Below are 20,697 nucleotides of genomic sequence, written 5' to 3' on the forward strand. Positions count from 1 at the left end.
AGCTGTCCTGGAACTTATTTTGCAGACCTGGCTGGCCTCCTATTCACAGAGATCTGCCTGTCTCTGCTTCTTGAATGCTGGTATTAAAGGCATGTGCCATCACCTGGTAGGATGTTATTTATTTATTTTTTGTCACACATCTGCCTTTATTGTAAACAGCAGGTGGGACATGTAGCAATGGTAAAAAATTAATTTGCAAAAGCAGAGACTTGGTGAGCCGCCTGGTGAGCTGCCTTGGAGACTCATACGTAGATGCCAAACCAGAGCAGGAGGAAGAGGACTCCGAAGTCCATGAAGAGTGAGGCCACCAAGGAGATGAGGAGCTCTTTGTAAATATCGCACGTGTACTTGGTAGAGGTGACCTCGTAAACGAAGAACCAGGCAGTGAAGAACATGCCGATGGACAGAAGTACCACAGTCAGGTGAGGGAAGACAGCTGGGTCCACTGGGCTGGTATACCCACTCATGGCCTCGAGCTCCATTTTGCCTTGCACAAGATAAACCACCGATCCGCCACCAGAAGAACACGTCGGCAGGATGTTACTTCTTAACATCAGTAGTGCCCCTATATTTTGGGTGAGTGGAAATGTAAGAGTTAATTAATAAACACACTCATCTCTACAAATAGAATTGTGCCATCTCTGTGATATACAGTGTAATCATTTGGTGTGGTAGTGGGGGAGTCATTGCCATTTCCATTCTTCCATTCTTGTGCCCTGTCAGGGCCTTTTGTGATCATATCAGGAGTGTATATGATCTGGGTCTTATTGGAGCTCTATGAAGAGATAGCTAAGTCTTTGGATATTAGAGCTACAGGAAGGTGTTTTTCCTGAGTCTCGGAGTCTGAACTACTGCCTTAAACTCCCTTGACACATAAGTGTTCACTTAGCATCTTTCCGTCTTTGCATCCCCAGTAGCCAATGGGATGAAGAGTTGACAGTAGTCATTTCACTTGGTTCTTGGGGGAAATTGTGATAATCTTTGCAGAGATACCTTAATAAAGAATAGGAGAAAGGCATCATTGGTGTTCTCATAGCTTTTTCAAAGAGGAGCTGAGTTCCTGGTTGCTGCTGCTGCAGAGAGCCCCTGGGCAGCACCCCACGAGCGAACCTGAGCCTCGGGACCACAGGTAAGACCAAATTTTCTGCTGCAAGAAAGCTGCCTGGTGAGCTTGGGACATACGGAAGCAGAATTTCTCTAGGACCGGGCACGTTCTGTGTTTAACGGAAGTCCCACACCCGCAGATCCCGGCCCGCAGCAGCTCTCTGCTCCCAGACCCGGTGAGAGAGAGACCCAACCGCCTGGTCAGGTGGGCACTCCTGAGGCTGCAGAGCAGAAGAGACCACCAACACTGCTCACCCCTGCCCACATCCCTGGCCCAAGAGGAAACTGTATAAGGCCTCTGGGCTCCCGTGGGGGAGGGCCCAGGAGCGGCAGGACACCTGCCTGAGACACCGCCGGAACCTGAAAGAAACAGACCGGATAAACAGTTCTCTGCACCCAAATCCCGTGGGAGGGAGAGCTAAACCTTCAGAGAGGCAGAGAAGCCTGGGAAACCAGAAGAGACTGCTCCCTGCACACACATCTCGGACGCCAGAGGAAAAAGCCAAAGACCATCTGGAACCCTGGTGCACTGAAGCTCCCGGAAGGGGCGGCACAGGTCTTCCTGGTTACTGCCGCTGCAGAGAGCCCCTGGGCAGCGCCCCACGAGTGAACTTGAGCCTCAGGACCACAGGTAAGACCAAATTTTCTGCTGCAAGAAAGCTGCCTGGTGAACTCAAGACACAGGCCCACAGGAACAGCTGAAGACCTGTAGAGAGGAAAAACTACACGCCCGAAAGCAGAACACTCTGTCCCCATAACTGACTGAAAGAGAGGAAAACAGGTCTACGGCACTCCTGACACACAGGCTTATAGGACAGTCTAGCCACTGTCAGAAATAGCAGAACAAAGTAACACTAGAGATAATCTGATGGCGAGAGGCAAGCGCAGGAACCCAAGCAACAGAAACCAAGACTACATGCCATCATCGGAGCCCAATTCTCCCACCAAAACAAACATGGAATATCCAAACACACCAGAAAAGCAAGATCTAGTTTCAAAATCATATTTGATCATGATGCTGGAGGACTTCAAGAAAGACATGAACACACTTAGGGAAACACAGGAAAACATTAATAAACAAGTAGAAGTCCCACACCCGCGGATCCCGACCCGCAGCAGCTCTCTGCTCCCAGACCCGGTGAGAGAGAGACCCAACCGCCTGGTCAGGTGGGCACTCCTGAGGCTGCAGAGCGGAAGAGACCACCAACACTGCTCACCCCTGCCCACATCCCTGGCCCAAGAGGAAACTGTATAAGGCCTCTGGGCTCCCGTGGGGGAGGGCCTAGGAGCGGCAGGACACCTGCCTGAGACACCGCCGGAACCTGAAAGAAACAGACCGGATAAACAGTTCTCTGCACCCAAATCCTGTGGGAGGGAGAGCTAAACCTTCAGAGAGGCAGACAAGCCTGGGAAACCAGAAGAGACTGCTCCCTGCACACACATCTCGGACGCCAGAGGAAAAAGCCAAAGACCATCTGGAACCCTGGTGCACTGAAGCTCCCGGAAGGGGCGGCACAGGTCTTCCTGGTTGCTGCCGCTGCAGAGAGCCCGTGGGCAGCACCCCCCGAGCAAACTTGAGCCTCGGGACCACAGGTAAGACCAACTTTTCTGCTGCAAGAAAGCTGCCTGGTGAACTCAAGACACAGGCCCACAGGAACAGCTGAAGACCTGTAGAGAGGAAAAACTACACGCCCGAAAGCAGAACACTCTGTCCCCATAACTGACTGAAAGAGAGGAAAACAGGTCTACGGCACTCCTGACACACAGGCTTATAGGACAGTCTAGCCACTGTCAGAAATAGCAGAACAAAGTAACACTAGAGATAATCTGATGGCGAGAGGCAAGCGCAGGAACCCAAGCAACAGAAACCAAGACTACATGCCATCATCGGAGCCCAATTCTCCCACCAAAACAAACATGGAATATCCAAACACACCAGAAAAGCAAGATCTAGTTTCAAAATCATATTTGATCATGATGCTGGAGGACTTCAAGAAAGACATGAACACACTTAGGGAAACACAGGAAAACATTAATAAACAAGTAGAACCCTACAGAGAGGAATCGCAAAAATCCCTGAAAGAATTCCAGGAAAACACAATCAAACAGTTGAAGGAATTAAAAATGGAAATAGAAGCAATCAAGAAAGAACACATGGAAACAACCCTGGATATAGAAAACCAAAAGAAGAGACAAGGAGCTGTAGATACAAGCTTCACCAACAGAATACAAGAGATGGAAGAGAGAATCTCAGGAGCAGAAGATTCCATAGAAATCATTGACTCAACTGTCAAAGATAATGTAAAGCGGAAAAAGCTACTGGTCCAAAACATACAGGAAATCCAGGACTCAATGAGAAGATCAAACCTAAGGATAATAGGTATAGAAGAGAGTGAAGACTCCCAGCTCAAAGGACCAGTAAATATCTTCAACAAAATCATAGAAGAAAACTTCCCTAACCTAAAAAGAGAGATACCCATAGACATACAAGAAGCCTACAGAACTCCAAATAGATTGGACCAGAAAAGAAACACCTCCCGTCACATAATTGTCAAAACACCAAACGCACAAAATAAAGAAAGAATATTAAAAGCAGTAAGGGAAAAAGGTCAAGTAACATATAAAGGGAGACCTATCAGAATCACACCAGACTTCTCGCCAGAAACTATGAAGGCCAGAAGATCCTGGACTGATGTCATACAGACCCTAAGAGAACACAAATGCCAGCCCAGGTTACTGTATCCAGCAAAACTCTCAATTAACATTGATGGAGAAACCAAGATATTCCATGACAAAACCAAATTTACACAATATCTTTCTACAAATCCAGCACTACAAAGGATAATAAATGGTAAAGCCCAACATAAGGAGGCAAGCTATACCCTAGAAGAAGCAAGAAACTAATCGTCTTGGCAACAAAACAAAGAGAATGAAAGCACACAAACATAACCTCACATCCAAATATGAATATAAAGGGAAGCAATAATCACTATTCCTTAATATCTCTCAATATCAATGGCCTCAACTCCCCAATAAAAAGACATAGATTAACAAACTGGATGCGCAACGAGGACCCTGCATTCTGCTGCCTACAGGAAACACACCTCAGAGACAAAGACAGACACTACCTCAGAGTGAAAGGCTGGAAAACAACTTTCCAAGCAAATGGTCAGAAGAAGCAAGCTGGAGTAGCCATTCTAATATCAAATAAAATCAATTTCCAACTAAAAGTCATCAAAAAAGATAAGGAAGGACACTTCATATTCATCAAAGGAAAAATCCACCAAGATGAACTCTCAATCCTAAATATCTATGCCCCAAATACAAGGGCACCTACATACGTAAAAGAAACCTTACTAAAGCTCAAAACACACATTGCACCTCACACAATAATAGTGGGAGATTTCAACACCCCACTCTCATCAATGGACAGATCATGGAAACAGAAATTAAACAGTGATGTCGACAGACTGAGAGAAGTCATGAGCCAAATGGACTTAACGGATATTTATAGAACATTCTATCCTAAAGCAAAAGGATATACCTTCTTCTCAGCTCCTCATGGTACTTTCTCCAAAATTGACCATATAATTGGTCAAAAAACGGGCCTCAACAGGTACAGAAAGATAGAAATAATCCCATGCGTGCTATCGGACCACCACGGCCTAAAACTGGTCTTCAATAACAATAAGGGAAGAATGCCCACATATACGTGGAAATTGAACAATGCTCTACTCAATGATAACCTGGTCAAGGAAGAAATAAAGAAAGAAATTAAAAACTTTTTAGAATTTAATGAAAATGAAGATACAACATACTCAAACTTATGGGACACAATGAAAGCTGTGCTAAGAGGAAAACTCTTAGCGCTGAGTGCCTGCAGAAAGAAACAGGAAAGAGCATATGTCAGCAGCTTGACAGCACACCTAAAAGCTCTAGAACAAAAAGAAGCAAATACACCCAGGAGGAATAGAAGGCAGGAAATAATCAAACTCAGAGCTGAAATCAACCAAGTAGAAACAAAAAGGACCATAGAAAGAATCAACAGAACCAAAAGTTGGTTCTTTGAGAAAATCAACAAGATAGATAAACCCTTAGCCAGACTAACGAGAGGACACAGAGAGTGCGTCCAAATTAACAAAATCAGAAATGAAAAGGGAGACATAACTACAGATTCAGAGGAAATTCAAAAAATCATCAGATCTTACTATAAAAACCTATATTCAACAAAACGTGAAAATCTTCAGGAAATGGACAATTTCCTAGACAGATACCAGGTATCGAAGTTAAATCAGGAACAGATAAACCAGTTAAACAACCCCATAACTCCTAAGGAAATAGAAGCAGTCATTAAAGGTCTCCCAACCAAAAAGAGCCCAGGTCCAGACGGGTTTAGTGCAGAATTCTATCAGACCTTCATAGAAGACCTCATACCAATATTATCCAAACTATTCCACAAAATTGAAACAGATGGAGCCCTACCGAACTCCTTCTACAAAGCCACAATTACTCTTATACCTAAACCACACAAAGACACAACAAAGAAAGAGAACTTCAGACCAATTTCCCTTCTGAATATCGACGCAAAAATACTCAATAAAATTCTGGCAAACCGAATCCAAGAGCACATCAAAACAATCATCCACCATGATCAAGTAGGCTTCATCCCAGGCATGCAGGGATGGTTTAATATACGGAAAACCATCAACGTGGTCCATTATATAAACAAACTGAAAGAACAGAACCACATGATCATTTCATTAGATGCTGAGAAAGCATTTGACAAAATTCAACACCCCTTCATGATAAAAGTCCTGGAAAGAATAGGAATTCAAGGCCCATACCTAAACATAGTACAAGCCATATACAGCAAACCAGTTGCTAACATTAAACTAAATGGAGAGAAACTTGAAGCAATCCCACTAAAATCAGGGACTAGACAAGGCTGCCCACTCTCTCCCTACTGATTCAATATAGTTCTTGAAGTTCTAGCCAGAGCAATCAGACAACAAAAGGAGATCAAAGGGATACAGATCGGAAAAGAAGAGGTCAAAATATCACTATTTGCAGATGACATGATAGTATATTTAAGTGATCCCAAAAGTTCCACCAGAGAACTACTAAAGCTGATAAACAACTTCAGCAAAGTGGCTGGGTATAAAATTAACTCAAATAAATCAGTTGCCTTCCTCTATACAAAAGAGAAACAAGCCGAGAAAGAAATTAGGGAAACGACACCCTTCATAATAGACCCAAATAATATAAAGTACCTCGGTGTGACTTTAACAAAGCAAGTAAAAGATCTGTACAATAAGAACTTCAAGACACTGAGGAAAGAAATTGAAGAAGACCTCAGAAGATGGAAAGATCTCCCATGCTCATGGATTGGCAGGATTAATATAGTAAAAATGGCCATTTTACCAAAAGCAATCTACAGATTCAATGCAATCCCCATCAAACTACCAATCCAATTCTTCAAAGAGTTAGACAGAACAATTTGCAAATTCATCTGGAATAACAAAAAACCCAGGATAGCTAAAGCTATCCTCAACAATAAAAGGACTTCAGGGGGAATCACTATCCCTGAACTCAAGCAGTATTACAGAGCAATAGTGATAAAAACTGCATGGTATTGGTACAGAGACAGACAGATAGACCAATGGAATAGAATTGAAGACCCAGAAATGAACCCACACACCTATGGTCACTTGATTTTTGACAAAGGAGCCAAAATCATCCAATGGAAAAAAAAAAGCATTTTCAGCAAATGGTGCTGGTTCAACTGGAGGACAACATGTAGAAGAATGCAGATCGATCCATGCTTATCACCCTGTACAAAGCTTAAGTCCAAGTGGATCAAGGACCTCCACATCAAACCAGACACACTCAAACTAATAGAAGAAAAAGTGGAGAAGCATCTCGAACACATGGGCACTGGAGAAAAGTTACTGAACAAAACACCAATGGCTTATGCTCGAGATCAAGAATCGACAAATGGGATCTCATAAAACTGCAAAGCTTCTGTAAGGCAAAGGACATTGTTGTTAGGACAAAACGGCAACCAACAGATTGGGAAAAGATCTTTACCAATCCTACAACTGATAGAGGGCTTATATCCAAAATATACAAAGAACTCAAGAAGTTAGACCGCAGGGAAACAAATAATCCTATTAAAAAATGGGGTTCAGAGCTAAACAAAGAATTCACACCTGAGGAATGCCGAATGGCTGAGAAACACCTAAAGAAATGTTCAACATCTTTAGTCATAAGGGAAATGCAAATCAAAACAACCCTGAGATTTCACCTCACACCAGTGCGATTGGCTAAGATCAAAAACTCAGGTGACAGCAGATGCTGGCGAGGATGTGGAGAAAGAGGAACACTCCTCCATTGTTGGTGGGATTGCAGACTGGTAAAACCATTCTGGAAATCAGTCTGGAGGTTCCTCAGAAAATTGGACATTGAACTGCCTGAGGATCCAGCTATACCTCTCTTGGGCATATACCCAAAAGATGCCTCAACATATAAAAGGGACACGTGCTCCACTATGTTCATCGCAGCCTTATTTATAATAGCCAGAAGCTGGAAAGAACCCAGATGCCCTTCAACAGAGGAATGGATACAGAAAATGTGGTACATCTACACAATGGAATATTACTCAGCTATCAAAAACAACGAGTTTATGAAATTCGTAGGCAAATGGTCAGAACTGGAAAATATCATCCTGAGTGAGCTAACCCAATCACAGAAAGACACACATGGTATGCACTCATTGATAAGTGGCTATTAGCCCAAATGCTTGAATTGCGCTAGATCCCTAGAACAAACGAAACTCAAGACAGATGATCAAAATGTGAATGCTTCACTCCTTCTTTAAATGAGGAAAAAGAATACCCTTGGCAGGGAAGGGAGAGGCAAAGATTAAAACAGAGACTGAAGGAACACCCATTCAGAGCCTGCCCCACATGTGGCTCATACATACACAGCCACCCAATTAGACAAGATGGATGAAGCAAAGAAGTGCAGGCAGACAGGAGCCGGATGTAGATCGCTCCTGAGAGACACAGCCAGAATACAGCAAATACAGAGGCGAATGCCAGCAGCAAACCACTGAACTGAGAATAGGTCCCCTATTGAAGGAATCAGAGAAAGAACTGGAAAAGCTTGAAGGGGCTCGAGACCCCAAAAGTACAACAATATCAAGCAACCAGAGCTTCCCGGGACTAAGCCACTACCTAAAGACTATACATGGACTGACCCTGGACTCTGACCCCATAGGTAGCAATGAATATCCTAGTAAGAGCACCAGTGGAAGGGTAAGCCCTGGGTCCTGCTAAGACTGAACCCCCAGTGAACTAGTCTATGGGGGGAGGGCGGCAATGGGGGGAGGGTTGGGAGGGGAACACCCATAAGGAAGGGGAGGGGGGAGGGGGATGTTTGCCCGGAGACCGGGAAAGGGAATAACAATTGAAATGTATATAAGAAATACTCAAGTTAATAATAATAAAAAAAAAACAAAACAAAAATAAACAAGTAGAAGCCTACAGAGAGGAATCGCAAAAATCCCTGAAAGAATTCCAGGAAAACACAATCAAACAGTTGAAGGAATTAAAAATGGAAATAGAAGCAATCAAGAAAGAACACATGGAAACAACCCTGGATATAGAAAACCAAAAGAAGAGACAAGGAGCTGTAGATACAAGCCTCACCAACAGAATTCAAGAGATGGAAGAGAGAATCTCAGGAGCAGAAGATTCCATAGAAATCATTGACTCAACTGTCAAAGATAATGTAAAGCAGAAAAAGCTACTGGTCCAAAACATACAGGAAATCCAGGACTCAATGAGAAGATCAAACCTAAGGATAATAGGTATAGAAGAGAGTGAAGACTCCCAGCTCAAAGGACCAGTAAATATCTTCAACAAAATCATAGAAGAAAACTTCCCTAACCTAAAAAAAGAGATACCCATAGGCATACAAGATGCCTACAGAACTCCAAATAGACTGGACCAGAAAAGAAACACCTCCCGTCACATAATTGTCAAAACACCAAATGCACAAAATAAAGAAAGAATATTAAAAGCAGTAAGGGAAAAAGGTCAAGTAACATATAAAGGCAGACCTATCAGAATCACACCAGACTTCTCGCCAGAAACTATGAAGGCCAGAAGATCCTGGACTGATGTCATACAGACCCTGAGAGAACACAAATGCCAGCCCAGGTTACTGTATCCTGCAAAACTCTCAATTAACATAGATGGAGAAACCAAGATATTCCATGACAAAACCAAATTTACACAATATCTTTCTACAAATCCAGCACTACAAAGGATAATAAATGGTAAAGCCCAACATAAGGAGGCAAGCTATACCCTAGAAGAAGCAAGAAACTAATCGTCTTGGCAACAAAACAAAGAGAATGAAAGCACACAAACATAACCTCAAACCAAATATGAATATAACGGGAAGCAATAACCACTATTCCTTAATATCTCTCAACATCAATGGCCTCAACTCCCCAATAAAAAGACATAGATTAACAAACTGGATACGCAACGAGGACCCTGCATTCTGCTGCCTACAGGAAACACACCTCAGAGACAAAGACAGACACTACCTCAGAGTGAAAGGCTGGAAAACAACTTTCCAAGCAAATAGTCAGAAGAAGCAAGCTGGAGTAGCCATTCTAATATCAAATAAAATCAATTTTCAACTAAAAGTCATCAAAAAAGATAAGGAAGGACACTACATATTCATCAAAGGAAAAATCCACCAAGATGTACTCTCAATCCTAAATATCTATGCCCCAAATACAAGGGCACCTACATATGTAAAAGAAACCTTACTAAAGCTCAAAACACACATTGGACCTCACACAATAATAGTGGGAGATTTCAACACCCCACTCTCATCAATGGACAGGTCATGGAAACAGAAATTAAACAGAGATGTCGACAGACTAAGAGAAGTCATGAGCCAAATGGACCTAACGGATATTTATAGAACATTCTATCCTAAAGCAAAAGGATATACCTTCTTCTCAGCTCCTCATGGTACTTTCTCCAAAATTGACCATATCATTGGTCAAAAAACTGGCCTCAACAGGTACGGAAAGATAGAAATAATCCCATGCGTGCTATCGAACCACCACGGCCTAAAACTGGTCTTCAATAACAATAAGGGAAGAATGCCCACATATACGTGGAAATTGAACAATGCTCTACTCAATGATAACCTGGTCAAGGAAGAAATAAAGAAAGAAATTAAAGACTTTTTAGAATTTAATGAAAATGAAGGTACAACACACCCAAACTTATGGGACACAATGAAAGCTGTGCTAAGAGGAAAACTCATAGCGCTGAGTGCCTGCAGAAAGAAACAGGAAAGAGCATATGTCAGCAGCTTGACAGCACACCTAAAAGCTCTAGAACAAAAAGAAGCAAATACACCCAGGAGGAGTAGAAGGCAGGAAATAATCAAACTCAGAGCTGAAATCAACCAAGTAGAAACAAAAAGGACCATAGAAAGAATCAACAGAACCAAAAGTTGGTTCTTTGAGAAAATCAACAAGATAGATAAACCCTTAGCCAGACTAACGAGAGGACACAGAGAGTGCGTCCAAATTAACAAAATCAGAAATGAAAAGGGAGACATAACAACAGATTCAGAGGAAATTCAAAAAATCATCAGATCTTACTACAAAAACCTATATTCAACAAAACTTGAAAATCTTCAGGAAATGGACAATTTCCTAGACAGTTACCAGGTACCGAAGTTAAATCAGGAACAGATAAACCAGTTAAACAACCCCATAACTCCTAAGGAAATAGAAGCAGTCATTAAAGGTCTCCCAACCAAAAAGAGCCCAGGTCCAGACGGGTTTAGTGCAGAATTCTATCAAACCTTCATAGAAGACCTCATACCAATATTATCCAAACTATTCCACAAAATTGAAACACATGGATCACTACCGAATACCTTCTACGAAGCCACAATTACTCTTATACCTAAACCACACAAAGACACAACAAAGAAAGAGAACTTCAGACCAATTTCCCTTATGAATATCGATGCAAAAATACTCAACAAAATTCTGGCAAACCGAATCCAAGAGCACATCAAAACAATCATCCACCATGATCAAGTAGGCTTCATCCCAGGCATGCAGGGGTGGTTTAATATTCGGAAAACCATCAACGTGATCCATTATATAAACAAACTGAAAGAACAAAACCACATGATCATTTCATTAGAGGCTGAGAAAGCATTTGACAAAATTCAACACCCCTTCATGATAAAAGTCCTGGAAAGAATAGGAATTCAAGGCCCATACCTGAACATGGTAAAAGCCATATACAGCAAACCAGTTGCTAACATTAAACTAAATGGAGAGAAACTTGAAGCAATCCCACTAAAATCAGGGACTAGACAAGGCTGCCCACTCTCTCCCTACTTATTCAATATAGTTCTTGATGTTCTAGCCAGAGCAATCAGACAACAAAAGGATGTCAAGGGGATACAGATTGGAAAAGAAGAAGTCAAAATATCACTATTTGCAGATGATATGATAGTATATTTAAGTGATCCCAAAAGTTCCACCAGAGAACTACTAAAGCTGATAAACAACTTCAGCCAAGTGGCTGGGTATAAAATTAACTCAAATAAATCAGTTGCCTTCCTCTATACAAAAGAGAAACAAGCCGAGAAAGAAATTAGGGAAACGACACCATTCATAATAGACCCAAATAATATAAAGTACCTCGGAGTGACTTTAACAAAGCAAGTAAAAGATCTGTACAATAAGAACTTCAAGACACTGAAGAAGGAAATTGAAGAAGACCTCAGAAGATGGAAAGATCTCCCATGCTCATGGATTGGCAGGATTAATATAGTAAAAATGGCCATTTTACCAAAAGCAATCTACAGATTCAATGCAATCCCCATCAAAATACCAATCCAATTCTTCAAAGAGTTAGACAGAACAATTTGCAAATTCATCTGGAATAACAAAAAACCCAGGATAGCTAAAGCTATCCTCAACAATGAAAGGACTTCAGGGGGAATCACTATCCCTGAACTCAAGCAGTATTACAGAACAGTAGTGATAAAAACTGCATGGTATTGGTACAGAGACAGACAGATAGACCAATGGAATAGAATTGAAGACCCAGAAATGAACCCACACACATATGGTCACTTGATTTTTGACAAAGGAGCCAAAACCATCCAATGGAAAAAAGATAGCATTTTCAGCAAATGGTGCTGGTTCAACTGGAGGGCAACATGTAGAAGAATGCAGATCGATCCATGCTTATCACCCTGTACAATGCTTAAGTCCAAGTGGATCAAGGACCTCCACATCAAACCAGACACACTCAAACTAATAGAAGAAAAACTAGGGAAGCATCTGGAACACATGGGCACTGGAAAAAATTTCCTGAACAAAACACCAATGGCTTACGCTCTAAGATCAAGAATTGACAAATGGGATCTCATAAAACTGCAAAGCTTCTGTAAGGCAAAGGACACTGTGGTTAGGACAAAACGGCAACCAACAGATTGGGAAAAGATCTTTACCAATCCTACAACAGATAGAGGCCTTATATCCAAAATATACAAAGAACTCAAGAAGTTAGACCACAGGGAAACAAATAACCCTATTAAAAATGGGGCTCAGAAGCCTTATTTATAATAGCCAGAAGCTGGAAAGAACCCAGATGCCCTTCAACAGAGGAATGGATACAGAAAATGTGGTACATCTACACAATGGAATATTACTCAGCTATCAAAAACAATGATTTTATGAAATTCGTAGGCAAATGGTTGGAACTGGAAAATATCATCCTGAGTGAGCTAACCCAATCACAGAAAGACATACATGGTATGCACTCATTGATAAGTGGCTATTAGCCCAAATGCTTGAATTACCCTAGATCCCTAGAACAAACGAAACTCAAGACGGATGATCAAAATGTGAATGCTTCACTCCTTCTTTAAATGAGGAAAAAGAATACCCTTGGCAGGGAAGGGAGAGGCAAAGATTAAAACAGAGACTGAAGGAACACCCATTCAGAGCCTGCCCCACATGTGGCCCATACATATACAGCCACCCAATTAGACAAGATGGATGAAGCAAAGAAGTGCAGACCGACAGGAGCCGGATGTAGATCGCTCCTGAGAGACACAGCCAGAATACAGCAAATACAGAGGCGAATGCCAGCAGCAAACCACTGAACTGAGAATAGGTCCCCTATTGAAGGAATCAGAGATAGAACTGAAAGAGCTTGAAGGGGCTCGAGACCCCAAAAGTACAACAATGCCAAGCAACCAGAGCTTCCAGGGACTAAGCCACTACCTAAAGACTATACATGGACTGACCCTGGACTCTGACCCCATAGGTAGCAATGAATATCCTAGTAAGAGCACCAGTGGAAGGGGAAGCCCTGGGTCCTGCTAAGACTGATCCCCCAGTGAACTAGTCTATGGGGGGAGGGCGGCAATGGGGGGAGGGTTGGGAGGGGAACACCCATAAGGAAGGGGAGGAGGGAGGGGGATGTTTGCCCGGAAACCGGGAAAGGGAATAACACTCGAAATGTATATAAGAAATACTCAAGTTAATAAAAAAAATAAATAAATATTGTCCTTAAAATCTTAAAAAAAAATGGGGCTCAGAGCTAAACAAAGAATTCACAGCTGAGGAATGCCGAATGGCGGAGAAACACCTAAAGAAATGTCCAACATCTTTAGTCATAAGGGAAATGCAAATCAAAATAACCCTGAGATTTCACCTCACACCAGTGAGAATGGCTAAGATCAAAAACTCAGGGGACAACAGATGCTGGCGAGGATGTGGAGAAAGAGGAACACTCCTCCATTGTTGGTGGGATTGCAAACTGGTACAACCATTCTGGAAATCAGTCTGGAGGATCCTCAGAAAATTGGACATTGAACTGCCTGAGGATCCAGCTATACCTCTCTTGGGCATATACCCAAAAGATGCCCCAACATATAAAAAAGACACATGCTCCACTATGTTCATTGCAGCCTTATTTATAATAGCCAGAAGCTGGAAAGAACCCAGATGCCCTTCAACAGAGGAATGGATACAGAAAATGTGGTACATCTACACAATGGAATATTACTCAGCTATCAAAAACAACGACTTTATGAAATTCGTAGGCAAATGGTTGGAACTGGAAAATATCATCCTGAGTGAGCTAACCCAAACACAGAAAGACATACATGGTATGCACTCACTGATAAGTGGCTATTAGCCCAAATGCTTGAATTACCCTAAATGCCTAGAACAAATGAAACTCAAGACAGATGATCAAAATGTGAATGCTTCACTCTTTCTTTAAAAGGGGAACAAGAATACCCTTGGCAGGGAATAGAGAGGCAAAGATTAAAACAGAGACTGAAGGAACACCCACTCAGAGTCTGCCCCACATGTGGCCCATGCATATACAGCCATCCAATTAGACAAGATGGATGAAGCAAAGAAGTGCAGACCGACAGGAACCGGATGTAGCTCTCTCCTGAGAGACAAAGCCAGAATATGGCAAATACAGAGGCGAATACCAGCAGCAAACCACTGAACTGAGAATAGGACCCCCGTTGAAGGAATCAGAGAAAGGACTGGAAGAGCTTGAAGGGGCTCGAGACCCCATATGAACAACAATGCCAACCAACCAGAGCTTCCAGGGACTAAGCCACTACCTAAAGACTATACATGGACTGACCCTGGACTCTGACCTCATAGGTAGCAATGAATAGCCCAGTAAGAGCACCAGTGGAAGGGGAAGCCCTTCGTCCTGCCAAGACTGAACTCCCAGTGAACGTGATTGTTGGGGGGAGGGTGGTAATGGGGGGAGGATGGGGAGGGGAACACCCATATAGAAGGGGAGGGGGCGTTAGGGGGATGTTGGCCTGGAAACCAGGAAAGGGAATAACAATTGAAATGTAAATAAGAAATACCCAAGTTAATAAAGATGGAGGAAAAGATTGTAAATATCCTCTACACATACTTCATTATGTGAAGTATGCATACATGTTGATAACTATACGTTTAGTCTTTTTCAAAAGTGAAATTATAGTGCACATTTTCTTTTTGTAATATGTGCATCCAGGGTTGTGTATTTGTAGCTCATTCAAGCATCTGACTTGAGCATAGTCAAATACAGCATCCTTCTTTTATATTTTCATTTTAATTCTCTATAAAAACTACTTGTTGATCTCTATATGTGTGCTTAACAAACTATCAGTAATAATTCAGTATATAAGGTGCAGCTTAAAATTGCTTCCTCTAGTTATCACACAATTCTCAATTTCAGTACTCTTAGTTTCTTTTTTAAATTAAATATCTTTATTTATATTTATTGTATGAATGCTTTACCTTCATGTTCGCCACATATGTGCCTGGTCCCTGGGAAAATGAGAAGAGGGAATCAGATACTCTGGAAGAGGGATTATAGGCAGTTTTTCAGTCATTGTGTACATGCTAGGAATTGAACCCAGGTCCTCTGCAAGAGCACCCAATGCTCTTGATCACTAAGCAATCTCTCCAGCCCCCAGTACTTTAACCTTTAATCCCAATATATATTTCATTAAAATCGTGGCTCCTAACTTGTACATGTCATAATATAAATAATGATGCTAAACAACAGAAGCAGAGACTAAGTTGAAAGGTTGTTAAAAGGGAGACATCAAAGTTTTCACCTAACTTAAATAAACCCACCTAAAGTCAGTAATCAGATATCAATTTTCTTTTTTTTTTTAATTAACTTGAGTATTTCTTATATACATTTCGAGTGTTATTCCCTTTCCCGGTTTCCAGGCAAACATTCCCCTGCCCCCTCCCCTTCCTTATGGGTGTTCCCCTCCCCACCCTTCCCCCATTGCCGCCCTCCCCCAACAGTCTAGTTCACTGGGGGTTCAGTCTTAGCAGGACCCATGGCTTCCCCTTCCACTGGTGCTCTTACTGGGATATTCATTGCTACCTATGAGGTCGGAGCCCAGGGTCAGTCCATGTATAGTCTTTAGGTAGTGGCTTAGTCCCTGGAAGCTCTGGTTGCTTGGTATTGTTGTACATATGGGGTCTCGAGCCCCTTCAAGATCTTCCAGTCCTTTCTCTGATTCCTTCAACGGGGGTCCTATTCTCAGTTCAGTGGTTTGCTGCTGGCATTCGCCTCTGTATTTGCTGTATTCTGGCTGTGTCTCTCAGGAGCGATCTACTTCCGGCTCCTGTCGGCTTGGACTTCTTTGCTTCATCCATCTTGTCTAATTGGGTGGCTGTATATGTATGGGCCACATGTGGGGCAGGCAGTGAATGGGTATTCCTTCAGTCTCTGTTTTAATCTTTGCCTCTCTATTCCCTGCCAAGGGTAATGTTGTTCCCCTTTTAAAGAAGGAGTGAAGCATTCACATTTTGATCATCCGTCTTGAGTTTCATTTGTTCTAGGCATCTAGGGTAATTCAAGCATTTGGGCTAATAGCCACTTATCAATGAGTGCATACCATGTGTGTCTTTCTGTGATTGGGTTAGCTCACTCAGGATGATATTTTCCAGTTCCAACCATTTGCCTACGAATTTCATAAAATCATTGTTTTTGATAGCTGAGTAATATTCCATTGTGTAGATGTACCACATTTTCTGTATCCATTCCTCTGTTGAAGGGCATCTGGGTTCTTTCCAGCTTCTGGCTATTATAAATAAGGCTGCTATGAACATAGTGGAGCATGTGTCTTTTTTATATGTTGGGGCATCTTTTGGGTATATGCCCAAGAGAGGTATAGCTGGATCCTCAGGCAGTTCAATGTCCAATTTTCTGAGGATCCTCCAGACTGATTTTCAGAATGGTTGTACCAGTCTGCAATCCCACCAACAATGGAGGAGTGTTCCTCTTTCTCCACATCCTCTCCAGCATTTGCTGTTACCTAAGTTTTTGATCTTAGCCATTCTCACGGGTGTGAGGTGAAATCTCAGGGTTGTTTTGATTTGCATTTCCCTTATGACTAAAGATGATGGACATTTCTTTAGGTGTTTCTCAGCCATTCGGCATTCCTCAGCTGTGAATTATTTGTTTAGCTCTGAACCCCATTTTTAATAGGGTTATTTGTCTCCCTGCAGTCTAACTTCGTGAGTTCTTTGTATATTTTGGATATAAGCCCTCTATCAGTTGTAGGATTGGTAAAGATCTTTTCCCAATCTGTTGGTTGCCGTTTTGTCCTAACAACAATGTCCTTTGCCTTACAGAAGCTTTGCAGTTTTATGAGATCCCATTTGTCGATTCTTGATCTCGAGCATAAGCCATTGGTGTTTTGTTCAGGAAATTTTTTCCAGTGCCCATGTGTTCGAGATGCTTCTCCACTTTTTCTTCTATTAGTTTGAGTGTATCTAGTTTGATGTGGAGGTCCTTGATCCACTTGAACTTAAGCTTTGTACAGAATGATAAGCATGGATCGATCTGCATTCTTCTACATGTTGACGTCCAGTTGAACCAGCACCATTTGCTGAAAATGCTATCTTTTTTCCATTGGATGGTTTTGGCTCCTTTGTCAAAAATCAAGTGACCATAGGTGTGTGGGTCCATTTCTGGGTCTTCAATTCTATTCCACTGGTCTATCTGTCTGTCTCTGTACCAATACCATGTAGTTTTTATCACTATTGCTCTGTAATACTGCTTGAGTTCAGGGAGAGTGAGTCCCCTTGAAGTCCTTTTATTGTTGAGGATAGTTTTAGCTATCCTGGGTTTTTTGTTATTCCAGATGAATTTGCAAATTGTTCTGTCTAACTCTTTGAAGAATTGGATTGGTATTTTGATGGGGATTGCATTGAATCTGTAGGTCGCTTTTGGTAAAATGTCCATTTTTACTATATTAATCCTGCCAATCCATGAGCATGGGAGATCTTTCCATCTTCTGAGGTCTTCTTCAATTTCTTTCTTCAGTGTCTTGAAGTTCTTATTGTACAGATCTTTTACTTGCTTGGTTAAAGTCACACCGAGGTACTTTATATTATTTGGGACTATTATGAAGGGTGTCATTTCCCTAATTTCTTTCTCGGCTTGTTTCTCTTTTGTGTAGAGGAAGGCTACTGATTTATTTGAGTTAATTTTATACCCAGCCACTTTGCTGAAGTTGTTTATCAGCTTTAGTAGTTCTCTGGTGGAACTTTTGGGATCACTTAAATATACTATCATATCATCTGCAAATAGTGATATTTTGACTTCTTCTTTTCCAATCTGTATCCCCTTGACCTCCCTTTGTTGTCTGATTGCTCTGGCTAGAACTTCAAGAACTATATTGAATAAGTCGGGAGAGAGTGGGCAGCCTTGACTAGTCCCTGATTTTACTGGGATTGCTTCAAGTTTCTCACCATTTAGTTTAATGTTAGCAACTGGTTTGCTGTATATGGCTTTTACTATGTTTAGGTATGGGCCTTGAATTCCTATTCTTTCCAGGACTTTTATCATGAAGGGGTGTTGAATTTTGTCAAATGCTTTCTCAGCATCTAATGAAATGATCATGTGGTTCTGTTCTTTCAGTTTGTTTATATAATGGACCACGTTGATGGTTTTCCGTATATTAAACCATCCCTGCATGCCTGGGATGAAGCCTACTTGATCATGGTGGATGATTGTTTTGATGTGCTCTTGGATTCGGTTTGCCAGAATTTTATTGAGCATTTTTGCGTCGATATTCATAAGGGAAATTGGTCTGAAGTTCTCTTTCTTTGTTGGGTCTTTGTGTGGTTTAGGTATAAGAGTAATTGTGGCTTCGTAGAAGCAGTTCGGTAGTGATCCATCTGTTTCAATTTTGTGGAATAGTTTGGATAATATTGGTATGAGGTCTTCTATGAAGGTCTGATAGAATTCTGCACTAAACCCGTCTGGACCTGGGCTCTTTTTGGTTGGGAGACCTTTAATGACTGCTTCTATTTCCTTAGGAGTTATGGGGTTGTTTAACTGGTTTATCTGTTCCTGATTTAACTTCGGTACCTGGTATCTGTCTAGGAAATTGTCCATTTCCTGCAGATTTTCACGTTTTGTTGAATATAGGTTTTTATAGTAAGATCTGATGATTTTTTGAATTTCCTCTGAATCTGTAGTTATGTCTCCCTTTTCATTTCTGATTTTGTTAATTTGGACGCACTCTCTGTGTCCTCTCGTTAGTCTGGCTAAGGGTTTATCTATCTTGTTGATTTTCTCAAAGAACCAACTTTTGGTTCTGTTGATTCTTTCTATGGTCCTTTTTGTTTCTACTTGGTTGATTTCAGCTCTGAGTTTGATTATTTCCTGCCTTCTACTCCTCCTGGGTGTATTTGCTTCTTTTTGTTCTAGAGCTTTTAGGTGTGCTGTCAAGCTGCTGACATATGCTCTTTCCTGTTTCTTTCTGCAGGCACTCAGCGCTATGAGTTTTCCTCTTAGCACAGCTTTCATTGTGTCCCATAAGTTTGGGTGTGTTGTACCTTCATTTTCATTAAATTCTAAAAAGTCTTTAATTTCTTTCTTTATTTCTTCCTTGACCAGGTTATCATTGAGTAGAGCATTGTTCAATTTCCACGTATATGTGGGCATTCTTCCCTTATTGTTATTGAAGACCAGTTTTAGGCCGTGGTGGTTCGATAGCACGCATGGGATTATTTCTATCTTTCCGTACCTGTTGAGGCCAGTTTTTTGACCAATGATATGGTCAATTTTGGAGAAAGTACCATGAGGAGCTGAGAAGAAGGTATATCCTTTTGCTTTAGGATAGAATGTTCTATAAATATCTGTTAAGTCCATTTGGCTCATGACTTCTCTTAGTCTGTCTACGTCTCTGTTTAATTTCTGTTTCCGTGATCTGTCCATTGATGAGAGTGGGGTGTTGAAATCTCCTACTATTATTGTGTGACGTGCAATGTGTGTTTTGAGGTTTAGTAAGGTTTCTTTTACGTATGTAGGTGCCCTTGTATTTGGGGCATAGATATTTAGGATTGAGAGTTCATCTTGGTGGATTTTTCCTTTGATGAATATGTGGTGTCCTTCCTTATCTTTTTTGATGACTTTTAGTTGAAAATTGATTTTATTTGATACTAGAATGGCTACTCCAGCTTGCTTCTTCTGACCATTTGCTTGGAAAGTTGTTTTCCAGCCTTTCACTCTGAGGTAGTGGCTGTCTTTGTCTCTGAGGTGTGTTTCCTGTAGGCAGCAGAATGCAGGGTCCTCGTTGCGTATCCAGTTTGTTAATCTATGTCTTTTTCTTGGGGAGTTGAGGTCATTGATGTTGAGAGATATTAAGGAATAGTGATTATTGCTTCCTGTTATATTCATATTTGGATGTGAGGTTATGTTTCTGTGCTTTTGTTCTCTTTGTTTTGTTGCCAAGACGATTAGTTTCTTGCTTCTTCTAGGGTATAGCTTGCCTCCTTATGTTGGGCTTTACCATTTATTATCCTTTGTAGTGCTGGATTTGTAGAAAGATATTGTGTAAATTTGGTTTTGTCATGGAATATCTTGGTTTCTCCATCTATGTTAATTGAGAGTTTTGCAGGATACAGTAACCTGGGCTGGCATTTGTGTTCTCTCAGGGTCTGTATGACATCAGTCCAGG

The 20,697-nt window shown here is 41.5% G+C and overlaps 1 pseudogene; it reads right to left on the reverse strand.

Moving 5' to 3' along the window:
* Positions 1 to 242: 242 nt before the first annotated feature.
* Positions 243 to 602, reverse strand: Tmem258l4 (transmembrane protein 258 like 4; annotated as a pseudogene).
* Between the last annotated feature and the right edge of the window lie 20,095 nt (positions 603 to 20,697).

This window comes from Rattus norvegicus, chromosome X, assembly GCF_021556685.1.
Source record: "Rattus norvegicus strain SHRSP/BbbUtx chromosome X, alternate assembly SHRSP_T2T, whole genome shotgun sequence".
Classification (NCBI taxonomy): Eukaryota; Metazoa; Chordata; class Mammalia; order Rodentia; family Muridae; genus Rattus; species Rattus norvegicus.